This window comes from Gallus gallus, chromosome 3 (genome assembly GCF_016699485.2).
Source record: "Gallus gallus isolate bGalGal1 chromosome 3, bGalGal1.mat.broiler.GRCg7b, whole genome shotgun sequence".
NCBI lineage: Eukaryota > Metazoa > Chordata > Aves > Galliformes > Phasianidae > Gallus > Gallus gallus.
The window spans coordinates 35862347-35879284 of record NC_052534.1 but is presented as its reverse complement, the minus strand read 5'-3'; the positions used below and the strand labels follow the sequence as shown (position 1 = coordinate 35879284).

The window sequence follows — 16938 nt, the reverse complement described above, 5'->3', positions numbered from 1 at the left end:
TCTAAATGTGCATGCATGACATCAGAGTAGAAGTACTGAATATCCTCATCAAGCCAATGTTCACAACTCATTTGACAGTTTATTTAATTTTGCTGTCCCAGGAAAGAGAGAACAGAATATTTCTAGGGTGCCAGAAGTGAGTGCAGCCCAGAAACTTTTCGTTCAGTGGTAGAGACACTTCAACTCTTTCTAAAAGTACTCTACTTACCTTTGTTCTGAAAGGACAGTATTTATGGAACAGTATGTAGATGAAAGAGTCATCCCTCTTTTCCCAGTATAGTTTCAAATCCTTCCAAGTAGTGCTTTTTTTTTCCCTTTAGAATGATGCCAAGAAAACAAATACTATCACACTAATAAATATAGATACATCTAACACTGCAGATAGTCCTAACGTGAAAACACACCATTCTCCAAATAAAGACACCAACAGATCAAAAATGTGTTTGTGGTGAAGATTCAAGACATGAACAAGGCAGAGATAACATGCCTTTAAGCTCTGGAGAGATAAAGAGAAGGAACAGTAGCAGACTAAGTGGGACATCTTTAAGGTAATTTTCTAAGTTTGTAAGATCTCAAGGTCATACTTGGAGTAAATTTTAAGGGGTGAAGTTGGAAGTGCTGAAGGAACGGAAAGTGCTTATCCTAGAGCTGTGAGTGGAAGATGCTCTGATGCAAACATCAAATATCATCAGACTGCATGCTTGAAATGGAAACAATTGTTTCCGAAACCCAAATAAGCAAATTCACCTGTAAGTATGCCAAGTGCCCACTGACATCTGTGGTAGCCATGGGTTCTTTAAATCAGTGGCCTATTTTTGCACTGCTTAGCATTCAGCACGCAGGTCCAGAAGGTTTGTCCAGATCCTTCAAATGAATCAAGACTAGACTTGGACTTCATCACAGGTATTGTCGCCAAGACCATTGGATGTCAACCACCACAGCCAGGCCAAACTCTAATCGGGTAATTAGTTTCACTTGAATGCAGTGTTCCATGTTTCCTCCCAAACTGTTCTCATGTTATTCTGCACTGATGGCTGCTTTTCAGTAGTAGATAAAAAAAAAGTATGCCCACTGTTTTGTCTTCCTCTAGAAGAAGACAGAGGATGCCTTATGCCAGCACTCCTCAGACAATCTCTTCTACCTTTTTTTCTATATGCAGAGACACAAAGTATATGCTCCAGCTCTACTGTCCTTCAGGGAAGGAGTTCAGTCCTTTTCAGCAGGAATATGACCTCTCCAGTTTCATTTATCTTACTGTGACATGGAAGAGAAAGGTATAAGTCCAGAGATACATCAAAAGGAGAGACGCACACTTGCCCCCACCCTCTTCTTAGCGAAACTCTGTCTTACCACGGCCACACTTTCTCATCACAAAATGCAAGTTAAAAGACAACTTCCTTTTCATGTCAAGGATGGGTTTGAGTAGAAATCCTACACAGGAATTCTGTAATGCTGACAGAGCTAGCAATTTGAAGTTTATAATGCGGAAAAATATTATAGTAGCTTTATAATTTCTGAAATAGTTTTATGTAGGCACGGGGAGCCATTCAACAGAATAAATAGGATTTATTCACTAAGTCTATGTTTATAACTAATAAAGCATTATTAATCAAAGCCACTATTGTACAGTTATAAACCAAACTCTGCAGTACATGTTAGCAAGTACTTCTACAGACACTCAGGAACGCAATGCCTATTTCTGCCATTGATCTCAATCAAATCTGAACCTTCTGTTATGTACAGAGAGCACATTACTCTATTTTACACTAGCTAGTCAAATGTACATCCTCTCAGATCATGGAATCTCTAACCACAGGGCTGCCCCTTACTAACCGACAAATCACTCCTTCCTAAACCCTGCCACACAAACCCCTATTCAACCCAGTAAGGGTGCAAACAAGGTCACCTGATGCCAGGAACACACCATGGACTACATATGTTTTAGGTAATCACATGCAAAGAAAAGAGAAACTTCACTGTTTTCAGACTAACAGAACATTCTGGCACACTCAGCCCGAATGCAAGGCAACATGCTGAATGCCAGTCTGCAAACAGAGCAGAAACAAAAACTTTCCAGTTTCTGGCAAGGACAGAGAAGTTATGTCCTTCCTCAATATCAAGGAATTATATAGCAGGTGGTCTTAAGAGTTGAGAACTGCTAACAGTTGTGCAAACACCAGCCTGGGTCCATCATTCCCGCTGCACTGAGGGGCTTCTCATGTCAGAGCTGATGGAAGCTGCTGTGTGATGGTTTTCAACTCCTTCAGGAGTTTTTGCCAGCTGCTGCAAGGCCTCTGTTGCCCTCCCCCCACAATTTCCTTTCTTCAGTTTGTGAGCTGGTGCAGAAAATAACTTAATCTTCTACTAGACACGAAACAGGGCCGAGCTGCATTTACATTTCACATGTTAAGTTTTTATCTCTTTTAGATAAGGAAATCAGCATCAAGCATGAGTTCACAGGCTCCTGAAACCTGTCATGTTGAAGCAGAGCTGTAAGGTACCCAGAAGTCTACAAAATCCTTGGCCAAGGAAGCAGGAATGCCAAGACCCAGCTCTGTAATCCAGAGAGGCCAGGGCACGCAGCTAGGAGGGGAAGACCCAGGACTGCTCTATCTACCTTCAGCTTTATTTCTTGTTTGTATCCTATTACTGTGTAACATAAAATATCTACTAAGTCAGGCTCCCTTCTGCATACCGTCCTTCTGGCCCCATAACTCCATGCATTCTTGAAAACAATCCAGCTCTGGAGCAGGACAGGCAGTAGTGTAGCCCCCAAAATAGCCTATAGTTTTGCCATTAGGGCACTTCTCTGGGAATTAGAGCAATGGCTTTGACCTCAGAATTCAAGCGCATCATTTTGGAGAAGTCCACCGACACAGAACTGGGAGCTGTGGTCTGAAAGACAGGAGAGGAAGCAATGACAGCACCCATCCGTACCAAGTGACTGCTCCAGAGTTTCCTTTAGTGACTTCAATTTCTGAGCTTAGGATGTAGTTTCTGACGAGGAATTTCTGTTTCACAGATTGGCCTGCTTAATTAATCTTCAAATGATGAAAAAGACAGAGGGATGTAAGCAGAACCAGCAATCGTGAGATCCATTTCCTTGTTTAAGTATGGAACACCTACAAACCACTCAGCATTATCAGCTTGCCCAGAAGCATCAAGGTCTTGATGCAGTCACAAATACATTGGATTTAGTAATTATAAACCTATTCTACCATCACCATAAGTCTTGAAAGAGCCAAAGGGAAAAATAACAACAGAAAGATGAAAACCCCAAATTCAGAGACACTTTAGTTTTTGAAAACTAAAATTTATAAGAGAAGAATTTGTCTTGGAAGATTGCTGTTTCTCTTCTACTAGCAGCAAAAGACGCAGTATAGCCTAAATTAAATCAAGTACAGTTTTGTGGCATAGTACATACACAGTCATGTGATTCCCTGCATCACTCTTTTCCAACCTGCCAACTCCAGAGACTCAAAAGCTTTCCCCTGGGATCAGCTCTTTGCTGACTCTGGGACTCAAAACTATGTTCTACTCCACCATTTACTTTCTTATTATACCTAGTCAAAAAAGAACATGTACAAAACAGTCATATGTTTATTAATGCAAGAACATGGTGTACATGGTCAGTTCTCAGCTTTTAAGACGGCACACAAGAAGTGTTCCTTGAAGATAAGCCAGGCGATAACTTTTCAAAGAACTAAAACTTGGCTTTAATGGCTTATGTGGGAAGCAAGGAAATATCAGATTCTCTACCAGGAAGCCAAAAATGCTATTTATTTAATGCATTAGTGGTTAAGCATGATTCTCATGGTATAATGTTCAAATAAAAATGACACAAATGAAGCATCTTTACACAAGAGCAACAGTAATAAATGAACACTGTGTTATATCTTTCTTTTTGAAGAGGAGTGGACCTCTTAGTGATTAATTCCACCATTAATAGATTCTCACAATTAAAATGCCAAGACCGAGACCACTGACCGCAGCAGGACTGGAAGCAAGGTACAATAACAACAGAAAAAACAAAACCAAAAAACTAGGAAATTCCTTGGTTTTAGCACTGAAGTTCTACCATGTAAAAGCAATACTTTTAAAACATCACTTTTAAACACCACTGCACTCACCACCAAAGGGCATAACTGTTTCAAAACCAATAATTAAAGCCACTACAAGGAGAAGTTTGTCCACCCTCACCCTCTAAGAACATTCTATAGTTATTTGGGAGAAAACAATTGTATTGCACCACAGACCAGGGAGAAAATATTTTACTTCAGAATGAATAAACTCCTTGCACCCTTGCTGACTGGCATGGAAGGAGATCCTTCCTCCCCTTTATCCTTCCCTCTCCCTCTGACCACCACTTCTCTCCCAGAGAATAGACTCAACATAGCCTATGGGCAGTGCCACAAAGGTGTGAAGGAAATAGGAAAGGTCTGCCCACAAACCGAATGCCTCAGGAATTGTTCTATTCTGACCAGGCTCTGGTTCTGCTTCTGAAAAGAGAAGGTGCGGAAGGGTTTCACTGATGCATAGTTGCATTCCTCAGAAGAGGACAGCATTTCTCCTGGAACTTAGACATTCTTATCAAGACAGTTCCTGAAGATGTTCAATGTAATGCAACTAAAAAAAGAGCACACAAGTACATAAAACAGAAGTACAAGTACACAGAACAAAGACACTATGGGGCCTGGTGACATTAAGTTAAAGCTAATTAAAAACAACTCAGGCAATGTTACTAATTTCAGCTCTCATTATAGACTTTCTACAAATAAGAATTTTATCTTGAATTTTCTCTGACAAAGCTGGGAGATTGGAAGGATTCCTGGCGTATGCATTCTAATACAAGAGGAATCGAGGACACAATCAATTGCTGTTGTCATATTCAGCAACATTTCATATGTCAGATACATTATTTTTAGGATAGTAGCAATTATGAAGAAAATTTGAAGGTTTGTCTACATTTGTCATTAAACCCAACCAGCTAGAACCACATTTTCTTCCTTTACAGTTCGTCCTCTTTTTTATCTACTTTTCTGCCACCGGAAATCCATAACTAAAACTACGATTTCCTTCTTTCGGGAACTTGGGACAAGCACATTAGAAGCAGGTTTGAATGCAGCTGCTCATTTCATCAGAGTTAAGAGATCACATTACTCTTATGCTCCTCTTTGCACTGACACCTTGCCAGGAAGTATATTGATTTAAAGACAGTATTACCAATACATGGTATTAAGTTCTCCACAGGCTGAATCTTCCTGACTTTGCACAGCTTCTAAACCTGGGCTTCAATTTTCTTTCCTTCTATTTATTTATTTATTTAAGAACATTATTAGTGTTAGAGGAATTCAGAAAAGTCTATCATTTTTTCAAGCCAGGACAAGGAGCTTGTGAGGACAGCCACTGAAAATTTCATTAGCTGAGATAGCAGCTTTTGGCTATTACAGTCAAGACGAGATCTAGAGTTCCAGGAGTCTGAAGAGAGACTAAAGTAATTGTACTGATGAAACTCACCCTGGTATTTTTCTTTGAAATACATTTTCCAATACTTGTATCTGCGATAAATATCAGTACTTACAAATAATATATATACCTCAATAATAATAATAAACCACACCTACTCTTAAAATAAAAACACATTTATAAGAAATGCAATTCCTAAGGCAATCATTCAACTAGAAGAAAATATTGAAGGGAATTACCTTCTAGTTTTGTTTTATTTTAAGGCTAAATTTTACCCAGGTATTTAACAGCAGCAAAGTTTCAATTCCACAACTGCATCAGCATTTCTCAGTTTTACACGTGGAAAGGTAAAATACAGATGAGGAAGAAAAGTGGCAAGATATGTAAGAGTTAACTCATCCTATAACATTCAGGCAATGAAGCAATGCCATTTTTAAGGCAATCTGAATACACAGAATTAAGATGATAGAATGCTAAAAGGTAACTGGACAAAAGCTTTTTGGAATATTGTTATGATCAAATCTCCTAAATTTTATTGCAATTTTAGCTTCAGGAACTTGTGGTTTTAGAGCAAACCACAGTCAAATGTCTGCCTGGTGAGCACATGTGAATTGTCCCAAGCTGAGTGAGATGTCCTACTCAGAAGTGTCTGTGTAGTCGTAAGTACTGGCAGCACATGCAACATGAGGGAAAAAAAAGGGGGAGTGGGAGGAGGGAAAAACCCACAAAATAAAACCAGATTTCTGCTTAGTGCCCATGAGGTTGATTTTCTTTCTCCCAACCTGGTTTTAGAGAATGCTACACTCGGGGGGGTGGGAGGAATAAATAAAACTCCTTGGATACAAGGAGAATAGCTTTTTGGAAAGCACTGAAAAAAAATGCATCTATTCATGATTGAATTAGGTTGAAAAGATACTTGCTCTCCTTTTCAGTGTTCTTCAGCTTTTCAGCATAAGATAAAGAGCCCCAAATAGGCAAGTCATTTCTGTTTGGACATGAACATTTTGTCCAGCACGCAATAATAGCCTACATTTAAGTTTATTCTTCTGTGCAGAAGGCAGCTGGTACACTCCCATTTGGCAGTGTTTCATTCGGGAGAAAACAGCAGACTTCTGCCCTTGGGAAACTAAAAGCTAAATAGGAAGAGGAGCAGTGGCTTGAGCAAATGTCTTCATCTGTGACCACTCCTCAGCCTGCTGTAAAAGAGAAGAGCCAACACAAGAATGGGGAAAGTTCAGCACTTACATACATTTCAAAGCTTACTTGCTGGAGAATCGATAGTACAAAAGACTATTTTGCAATGAGAAGTCTCCATTATATTTTCGTTGATCGCATTACAGCAGAATGTAGAAATCTCATCCAAGATCAGAGCTTGAGTAAGTGGCACAGCTTCAAAATGTTGGTAGTCTAGCTTGGTGAGCAACATATGGTGGGACCAGAATAGAGTACCGAGGGGAAGTGAGATACCAGAGGTCAGAAATTAACTGGGAACAGTTTCTAATGTACTTTAATCACATCATATGACACCAATACTATTCCTTTTGCTCATCAATCCAGATTTGTTATACTTAGATAAGCATTTACTTAAAAACATTATATCTTTTTATGTTAAAGTGGTTCTATATGAAAGTGTCGAGTGCAGTTTCCCTGAATTTTGGTAAAAGAGAAATGGGGTTAGGAGCCGTAATGCTTTGTATCTTCAAACAGTGCCCCATTTTCAGAGCAAAAAGCTCACTTTCTAGCTCACAATGTGGGACAAAACCATTATTCTTCAACATGCATGCATTACTGTATTTGTTCCATTTCCAGAAGAAGGCATCTGGATGAGGTATGTTCTACAAGAAAACTGAGTCTGGTACCTTAAAACACCATAAAAGTGCTCATCAGAATTACTGTTTGCTTATCCTAATAGAAAAATGTAATTCCTTCTGAAAATCAATAGGTGGCATGTAATCTTGTATATGCAAAACACCACACTAATAAGCAGACAAGTAAAATCTACGTTTTCCAGATTCAGTTATTTGCATTCTGTGAAGCTCTCTGTGCAAGATGTCCTCAGTTTCCACATTATGATTCTTAAGTAGTCACGCTCATGTTTGAAAATCTAGAATATTATTTATGGTTTAATATTTACATTTTGAAGTGTGGTGAGCCAATACCTTATCTGTAGAGTTGAAACACACAAATGATTCAAGTAAGAACTGTTCTTATCTCAATATACGATGGGTTAGCCCTTCTATAAGGTAGTATGCAAATTCCCATACACACAAAATTTCAGACATGTATCTCACTACTTTTCAGTGTGCTGCTTGCAAGAAACACTACAGTTCAATTTTTCATAAAGTTCTCCTTTAAAACATCTCAAAGAGCTTTTCTATCACATTTTTTCTCAGCTTAAATTTGCCTGAAAACGCCTCAGTTCTGCTGACTAAAACTTGCAACAATTCTGAGGACAGAAGACCTAATGGACAAATAAAACAACTAATAAGCCAATCCAGCCTGTTAATCCCAGCCAGGTTTATGCCAGGCAAACATAACTAAGTGCCTTACCAGAATGATTACTTTCACAGAACAGCATTTTTTCTCTTCAGTGATGCTGAATTTAGGAGTTTTTTTCTTTATTCTTTGGTTAATGATCAACACTGAATTACACATCTGACAATTCACCACGATTGCAGTTTTTAATCCACTGACCAAATTTCAAATAACTTTGACAACAAGGCAGTTTTGCAACTTCCACTGCATTACACTGTGTTTTCTCTCAGGGTATAAAGGAAGGCATGAAAAGTATTTCAGATGAAGGAGGGGCAGACAAGTCAACGATATCACTGTTTGGTACCCTAAGAGGCATGATTAGGACAGAGGACATTTAAGTTTACTATAGTGGACTGACAAATCAAACACAACCATAGAAAATCAGAATTTGTGAGCTCTAGTGGTCACATGTAATGCAAGATATATTCAAACAACAACAGGTCATGTCCAAGTTTTTACTGCATTCTCTTGCTCAGGGTGTAAGCTGGCCCAACAGTTAAGAAAATCTTGTTTTTGCATCATACATTGACAGAAGCCAGGTGAGAATGCATCACTGCTGATTACATTTACATTACTTACCTTTTGTGTATTAAGCGATGGTCCATCAGAATCCCTGTTTAACTAAACTACTTTTGTTTCAAATGTTTAACTCGGCTGTTAAGCTGTTCACTCAAAGTCTCATGTGAGAAAATTCAGGTACGAGGCTGAAGTTCAACTGAAATTTTTGAGTGCTGAGAAGCACATAAACCATGTGCTCTGATGGCTATTTGTATATGTCTGTATGCAGGCCTATAAATTATGATGAAGTTTGGAATTCAAAAACTTTAGTATTATATGGCTTCTTGGCTATGTTACATACATCAACTGATGTCTTGGTCCAAGTTCCTCATTACAGAATCATTCTGATCCTTAGTTTCAAGTTATTCTGTAAGTTAACTAAATAAACTTTCATTGATTCACTACAAGTCTATTGATATTTACAAACTGAAAATACTATTTTACCAAAGACATAGCTGTCAGCTGAACAAACTAAAAATCACATCAGCTGATGCTCAACAACTGCTAAAAGTACAAAACATGTAAGGTGCTATAAAGTCAGAAATACAAATAAAATTGTAATTAGGTATGCAACATTAATTTAAGTATTTAGCAATGTTAAGCTTTTAAATTCCATTTTCTAGATACAGTGAGAAACATATAGCACACAGAATGAAAAGACAAACTACAGTTTATTTGTCATTATTGACAATATGTGTTGCTTAACCAGAAGCTGAATTTTCAGTGAAATTCTGCAGGATGACCTGCACTTCAGGAAAGTTTACATTCAAACACTGGAAACTTACTCTATCCCTCCTACTTCACACTGATGGCAACACATGGCTGTCCCACATCTATGTTCTTGTGGCTTTGATTCATGCACTGCTAAGTGATTCTCCCTCCAACATTGTCCTAAGAATGTAAATATTTGTTCTGTCTGTATTCTGGTTTACAGACTTGGCCCATTATTGAATATGAAGGTTGTAATTCAATCATAGAAGGATCTGTTGCCACGCATAAACTGGGATTTTATATTTTATGACTTAGGCTTTGCAGAGCAGACGTCTTGCTACTCACCTCCCCCTCTCCTTGCCCATGACTGAATTATGGTTCTCTAATTGAAGGCTAGTATTATTCTATTTCTCTTCTTCTACTGAGAAGAAGACCAGAGCTATCATTCTGAATACACACCAAGCCACAGGAGCCTGGATGAGATACTTTAATGACAAGTCCTCCTACACAGCACATTTGCAGTCTTTCTGCTAATTAATTTGATTTCCTTTGTCTGGACTAACATAATAACAGTACGTTATGCTCATTTAAAGGAGGATTGTTAGCCTTTCGGTTCCCTTCAAATGAGGAAGAAAGAAGAGTCAATAGACTGGAATCTGTGGGAGACTGACTTTGTCCTTGACTCCACCACTGCTTATGTTTTCCCTTGACCAACACTTTGTCTCCAGGAGAACCTGAGACAGTCCTATCATCAGAGAAAAGACTATAATCAAAATCAGATATTGTTGGTATGTGCATGGCAAGCCAGTCACAGTTACACTGAAGGGTTCTGTCTGTTATGTACTGCAGTCAGCATCTTTCTTCCTGGCAATCATTTGGCATTTACTGTTCACAGCTCCTGACATCCACAGAAGGGTGAACAAACATATAATTAAAAACATACAAGCTGGTTTCTTTAGACTTCCTTCATAGAATGAAAGGGGATTCAGCAATGTGCCACTGAACAAGTAAATCAGAAGCAAAAATAATATTGGGAGCTAAAGTAACAACTCCTCATAATTTGGAAAGAGAGATCTTCATTCTGCAGTCTTTACAATGATTGAAATTGTGAAGCTGAACAGAGTCTCAAAGCTGAGCTGTCAGTCAGATACAGGATTTGGGAAACAGTGATGCATGACAAACAGCTGAACTTGGATATGAAAATTCAGTCTTTTAAATCAAGTGGGCATATCCAGTTTTAATACCCAGAAAGAAAAGTGTCAAGGGCTCATATATCATCTAGGTATAAATGGAATGGAATGAATGCACGCATTTCTTAATCATGGCAGGAGAGATGCTCCCTGTGACAGAAGAATAAGAGAGGATGCCTACAGAGAAAATCCCTAACATCTTCTGCTCACAAACCCAGAGAAAAGAGCCAGAACTCCCCTTCTGTAGGCTGCTTCAGGATCATTTCTAACCTTTTAACCAAAGATGCATTTATCATTTCGCAGAATCAAATAGGGAAGGATTCCGACTTCTGGATCTGCTGGCTCAGTTTTTTTTTTTTTTTTTTCGGTCAATAGTCACCGAGGACTCTTTACATAAACACAAGCAAAAGCTGAAAAGCACATAGATGCTCTTCATTAACTCGAAGTGACCTTGTTTTTTAACAGTGCTTGGCCACAAGCCATTCCTACTGCTTCACAACTGTTAGGTTTGAATATTCTTACATTAGTTTTATCCTATATCTAACTTGGGTGGCACTTCCCCAAATCCAGAAGAGAGAGATGGCACTTCTGCTCACCTATGATGACCTCCTATTACTGCATACAAGGAAAAAGATAACAAGACTCCATTCCACAGAACTGCTTAATTTGAGAGTTGTGCAAGAGAGTTTGGTTGTTCACGGTTTTGCTTTGTTTCTTATTACAAAGCTGTCTTACTACAAAGCATTAGAATCTAAATTAGTCATTTAGTGGTGGTCTAAGCATTTATGTATTTCTTGCTGAGGCAACATGAGAGAGCAATCAGCTGAAGGGTCAGCATACTACTTGTACTAGTTCTAACATCAGCACAAAACTGCACCACTCTATTAAACAGCCAGGCTCAGCAACTGAAGGCAGTCTGCATCACTTGCCAAGATCCATTTTAGCTGATCAGACCAAATAAGACCATCCCTAGATAATTCTAAGGAAAATCTGCCTCTCCATAGCTTTGCTTTGGTCCCTAGTGAGTAATTCATGTAGTTGTAAGTGATTTAGTTCAAAGGTATGTGACAATATAAAAATTGCTTTCTCAATCATAAACACAGCTTTTCCTACTTTCTCCTATGTTTTAATTAAACAGAAGACTTACCAACAAAACTATGTGTAATATCAGATTGACTGGATTCACAAATGAAAGAAAAATATTTTATGATACAATGAAAACTAGGCATGTTGAAAGGTGGTATCTTCATGTTATGCACAATCTGGAGAAAATGTCAAGTTCTGATCCTTGGTTTTCAGTTCTCATCAGCTGAACTACTAGATTCCTATATCTTCCTTATTTGTCTTTTGAAGGAGAGAAGTAAGAAAAATTGGTTCTAAGATACTTCTAATATAAAATTATTAAATTTTCAAAAATGAAGAAGACACGTCACAGAAATAAAATGAAGCTTCCCTTTTGCCTCAGCAATGCTAAAACTCTAAGGAGTTACAGAATGGCTTGGATTGGAAGGGACCTTGAAGACCATCTAGGTCCAAGCTCTCAGCAATGAGCAGAATTGCCACTCACTAGATTAGGCTGCCCAGGGCCCTATCAAAGCTGGCCTTGAACACCTCCAGGGATGTGGCATACACTATATGCTCCTTTTAAGTACTGGAATGCTGCAATAAGGTCTCCCCAGAGTCTTCTGTTTCCCAGGCTGATCAAGTCCAGCTCCATCAACCTTTCTTCATATGAGAGTTGCTCCAGCTCTCTGAGCAACTTTGTGCTCCTCCTCTGGACCGACTCCAACAGCTCCATGTTTTGCTTATGCTAGAGGTCCCAGGCTGCGATGTACTACTCCAGATGACACCACCACAAGGGCAGAGCAGATAGAGGCAGTCACCTCCCTCACTCTGATTCTCATGGATTGAACTATAATGCTCAGATGTTTTCAGCCTTAAGATGCTGATATCTCTTTGTGAGTAAAAAAAAAAAAAAGCAAAAAACACAATGCTGAAAGAACAGTTTTGATCAGCACTTCAGAAATCTTTCACTCCTACTACACAAAGAGGAAAAAAACAGTCAAAATTAGCTCACCTGTCTGAACAGTTGCTAACTTAGCAGACAATGTTTTTCTTATATGACCCTGAGAAGCTCCTAATTAGCACAAAGACCAAAGAACATAAATTGCCACTTGGCAAAACTCTGCTCATTAAAAACATAGGACAACTGTGTGCGTTTTTTTTCTTCCCACCCCCCACTCCCCACAATCAAATTCTTGTTTAATAATGTGGATGACATAAAAGGCTACATGGCTACATGAGAACAAGTTTAGAATTTAATATCTACAAGGGATGCTCTGAAAGTGATGCTTACTGTTTCATTATGTTGGCCCAAAAGGCAAATGGTGGTGCTAAGTCAGTAGAGGATGAATCTTCCCACCAATATTCTGTTATATTTTGTTGGTATGCAACATCAGCAGAGGAACAGTCTGACAAAATGATGCCTGACATGAAAGTGCATATGAAGCAAAGGTGTGGGACTGAATTGCTCCATGCAGAAAAAACTGCACCATTGACAGTCATTGATGTTTGCTAAATATTCATGGAGACCAAACAGTGCATGTGAGCGCAGTGAGGTGCTGCTGTGTTTCAGCAGTGGTGACAGTGACATGCAAGATAAGTCATGCCATATCAAAAAATGAGGAGTGTCTTGATCAGCTCATCCATGCAAATCAGCAGATTATGACCAGGGAACTATGTGCGGAGCTGAATATAATCATCATTAGAAAAGATGGTGGCAATACTGAAATATCACTAAGGTTGCACCAGGTCAGTCCCACAGATGCTCAAACAGGAACAAAAGGAACACTGTATGTAAGTTTGTCAGGACACACTGAACCAATACAAGGCTGAAGAGGACAGTTTTCTGGATCGCATCATTACTGGTGATAAGACATAGTGTCACCATTGCAAGTTGGGGTTAAAACAGCAGAACCTACAGTAGCCACATGTGAATTTCCCACTGAAGAAAAAGTCCAAAATGCAGCCCTCAGCAGGTAAGGTGATGAGCACCATCTTTTAGGATAAGAAAGGGGTGATCCTGCTGGATTTTCTGAGACCCAGAGAAACCATCAACTCTGACCGCTACATCACAAAGCTGAACACTTGAACTTCCAGAGTCAGACCACTGAAGAAGACAACCTTTCTCTTGCCACACAATAACACCAGGCCCCATACAGTTTGAAGAACATGGAGCACACTGCCAACCCTGGTGTCCGACCACACTGACTATATAGTCTGAATTTGGTACCTTCTGACTTCCATAAGTTCATGATGAAAGATGGACCACATGGACAACATTTTCCTAGCAACACTGCTATCACAGCAGCTGTGAAAACAGTAGTTCACCTCCACTGATGCACATTTTTATGAGTGCAGACTCTTGTTCACTGCTGGTGAAAATGCATAGCTAATGATGGTGACTATGTTGAAAAAGAGGATCTTCTAGCTGCAAATTTACTCTACCAAACAGTGTTTGTTATTATGCTGTTTCTATATGTTGTAGTTTCCATAGAAATAAATAGGAGGTATTACATTTGGAGCAACCTATGCATATACTTCTTAGAAGGCTTAAGGGAAGGACAATTAAGCTTATCTAAATAGAAAAAAAAAGGGGGGGATAATTCATCATACTGTATATTTTAGGCAAAATATACAATGGTACTGCATAGCAGAACAGGAAAGACTTCAAGACAGGCACATCTGAGTTAACAGAAATAGACATGAGAAGGAAAGCTACTGTGTGAATTTACAGAATTAAGTACAGAAGAGAAAGACTTCATCTAGATACTGTGGTTCTAGCAACATCCTCTCTATGACTATTCTCCACCCCCTTCAGAAAAAAAAAATATTTTTTAAGGCAGTTTGCCAAATCCACAGTAAATCATCTAAAAGCAATCAGAGATGAGATTTGGAGACACTTTAGAAATAGGTGACAGGGACATAACTGTCACTTGAATCAACACAAACAATACAGAATACTCTTGTTCCCACACCTACAAAGCCTCAGTTTTCATCTTGGACTACAGCATCGCTCATATATGTATATACCAGTGCCTCCTTAGGGTGCACAGATGCACTGCTGGCTGCGTGGCAAAGCCATCTGTTATGATTCACGCAGAAGGCAGACAAAGATTAGGTGCCACACAGAAGCTCCCTGGATGTTAGGAGTATTTCACATACACTGAGCCAATATCATCGAGTTGAACAGCATTAATTACTAACAGCCACTCAGATATTCAGCCAGAGGGGGCACAGCTTCTCACCTTTCCCATAAACAACTTTTCAGTAAGATCTTCCCCATTTATGAATATAGACTCAGAATCTCAGTAAGATTACAGGAGGTAATACAACTCACATTCCCCACACTGCAAAAAATAATGTGGAGAAGGATAGAGGGGAAGAGCAGGGCATGGAGGCACTACCCACACTTTCCACTAAAGCAGGATTATTAGGTGGAGAATAAAAATAAAGCTCCTGGACATGAAGAGATTTAAAACAAGAGAGCCCACCACTATTTTTCTGTGATTAATCTTGTGATGTGGAGTTGTCTTGATTTCAGCTCCCTGAATTTTATCATCAACATATTAAAATAGGTGTTTGAATCCACATGCCTAAAGAATGAAAACCTATGTCCTTTTAATTTAACGTTCTGAAAAGAATAATGCAGAATGTGTGTTCAAATGTATGTGCCATCTACATACACACACACTATGGAACAGCGCAGTTCCACTTTCGGATAAAGAACAAGAGCAGAGAAAACCCTGTGTCTGACCTTGAGAAATAACCAAAACAGCAATTAATGTCAGCTGGATATATTTCAAACTGTAACCCGTGGCCCTCTGAGATAAACCTTAACTCATCTCTTGCAGTCATCCCATCCAGCTTGGGTGTAGTTTAATTAATTTAAACCGTGAGCTGCAGTCCCTCTGCCCCAGGCCCCACCACTACCACCTCCCCTCCACCCTCTCCTGCCTGCTGCAAAAGCGTGTGCATGCACAAAGTCCTCAGTCACTCTGTGCCAGCATTAACAACCAGGCAGCCACACAGTCAGCAAGATGAGCTGGCTGATCCAGCTGAATGCTACATTTTCTGTTTTGCCGACCGGCCTGCAAGATCAGTAGTACCACTGGGACCCTGTGCCAGCGCAGGGCTGCTCTGCCCTGTCAGTCCCAGCCTACAGGCTGCCTTCATCCAGCCGCCACACCACACCCTGATACTGCTTCCTGCCGGGGCCTGGGAATGCTGTCACCCAACTTACCTGTTTCAGGGTGGAGGAGGCTAATGTAACTGGGAGGGTGTGGCTGATAAAGGTGCTGCTGACTGATGGAATGGCATGCTTTTGCTTTCTGTATGGGATGCATGGTCTTTATGTATAAATGGCTCACTGTTAGGACTATGGCCTGCACCACAGCAGTGAAAGGAAATAACGATATAAAATAATGATAATAGCAATAGAATGTGAAGGTTCTATCACCTCATAAACATGTTTCAGCTGTCTCACTGGAGATAACTAGTGACATTCCACATTCCCAAGGTGTCTGTATAGGCTGCTGCATCAGAGAGAGTCCGTGGGACAGATGCACAGCCATCCACAGTGCCCATTCAAAGCCAGCTGAGAAAGGCAGGGTATTCAAACAGGCACAGGGCTCAGCTCCTGAGGTAACCAGCTCTCTGTCAATTCATCATGCTGTTGTAAAGGCACAGGGACTCAATTTTTTTCAGTGTCTTAAGCACTACAACTATAAAAACTACTAGTTTTTATTTAAGACTATATTTCCGGAAGAGGTGCACATCATTTATCTTATTTCCTCAATAGATAAGGGATTCTTAAAAAGAGAATCTTTTATCTTATCCTGAAAATAAGGTCTGCAATTATGGTACAAAATTAGATGTTAAAGGTGGAAGAAGTAGCATAAAAATGTAGTCTAGGTGCTGCATTCTCCTTCCTTACCTTAGAGTGTCTCACTTTGCAAGTTGAAAGGTTTCTTCCACCAAGACTTTGGGGTTTTAAATGAATTTGAATGTAAACATTTGCCCAGCTTCCCATTCAGAATAGAGCACTGGAACCATAACAAAAGTTGTTCACTTGTTCTGGTTGTTCAATTCATGTGGACTTTTATCCTTGTTACACAAAAATATAAGTTGTGCACACTTATGACATAACAAGGTATGGAATGATGATACTAATGCATGAACAAGAAAAACAAGGAGATAAGCTTTCTGGGAGCATTCATTCAGCTGAAGACCGAAACAGCATCTCACCTGCCAGTGTTCAAGATGAAGCTTTCAATGCCAAAGGGCATCAGCTTGTATTTCCCACCTAGTCAAAAGGTGCATATACCACAAGCTATCCAAAGGGCACAGAATCTGCACATTAAGCTTCTCTCTTGTTACCAAACAAAAGCATCTTGATTCTCCAAAAATCCACAGGATT

The 16938-nt window shown here is 39.5% G+C and overlaps 1 protein-coding gene across 2 annotated transcripts in view; it reads right to left on the bottom strand.

The window, feature by feature from the left end:
* The window catches only part of GREM2 (gremlin 2, DAN family BMP antagonist), a 42408-nt gene that overhangs the window by 3756 nt on the left and 21714 nt on the right, over nt 1-16938 (bottom strand). The gene's annotated exons all lie outside the window — the stretch shown is intronic.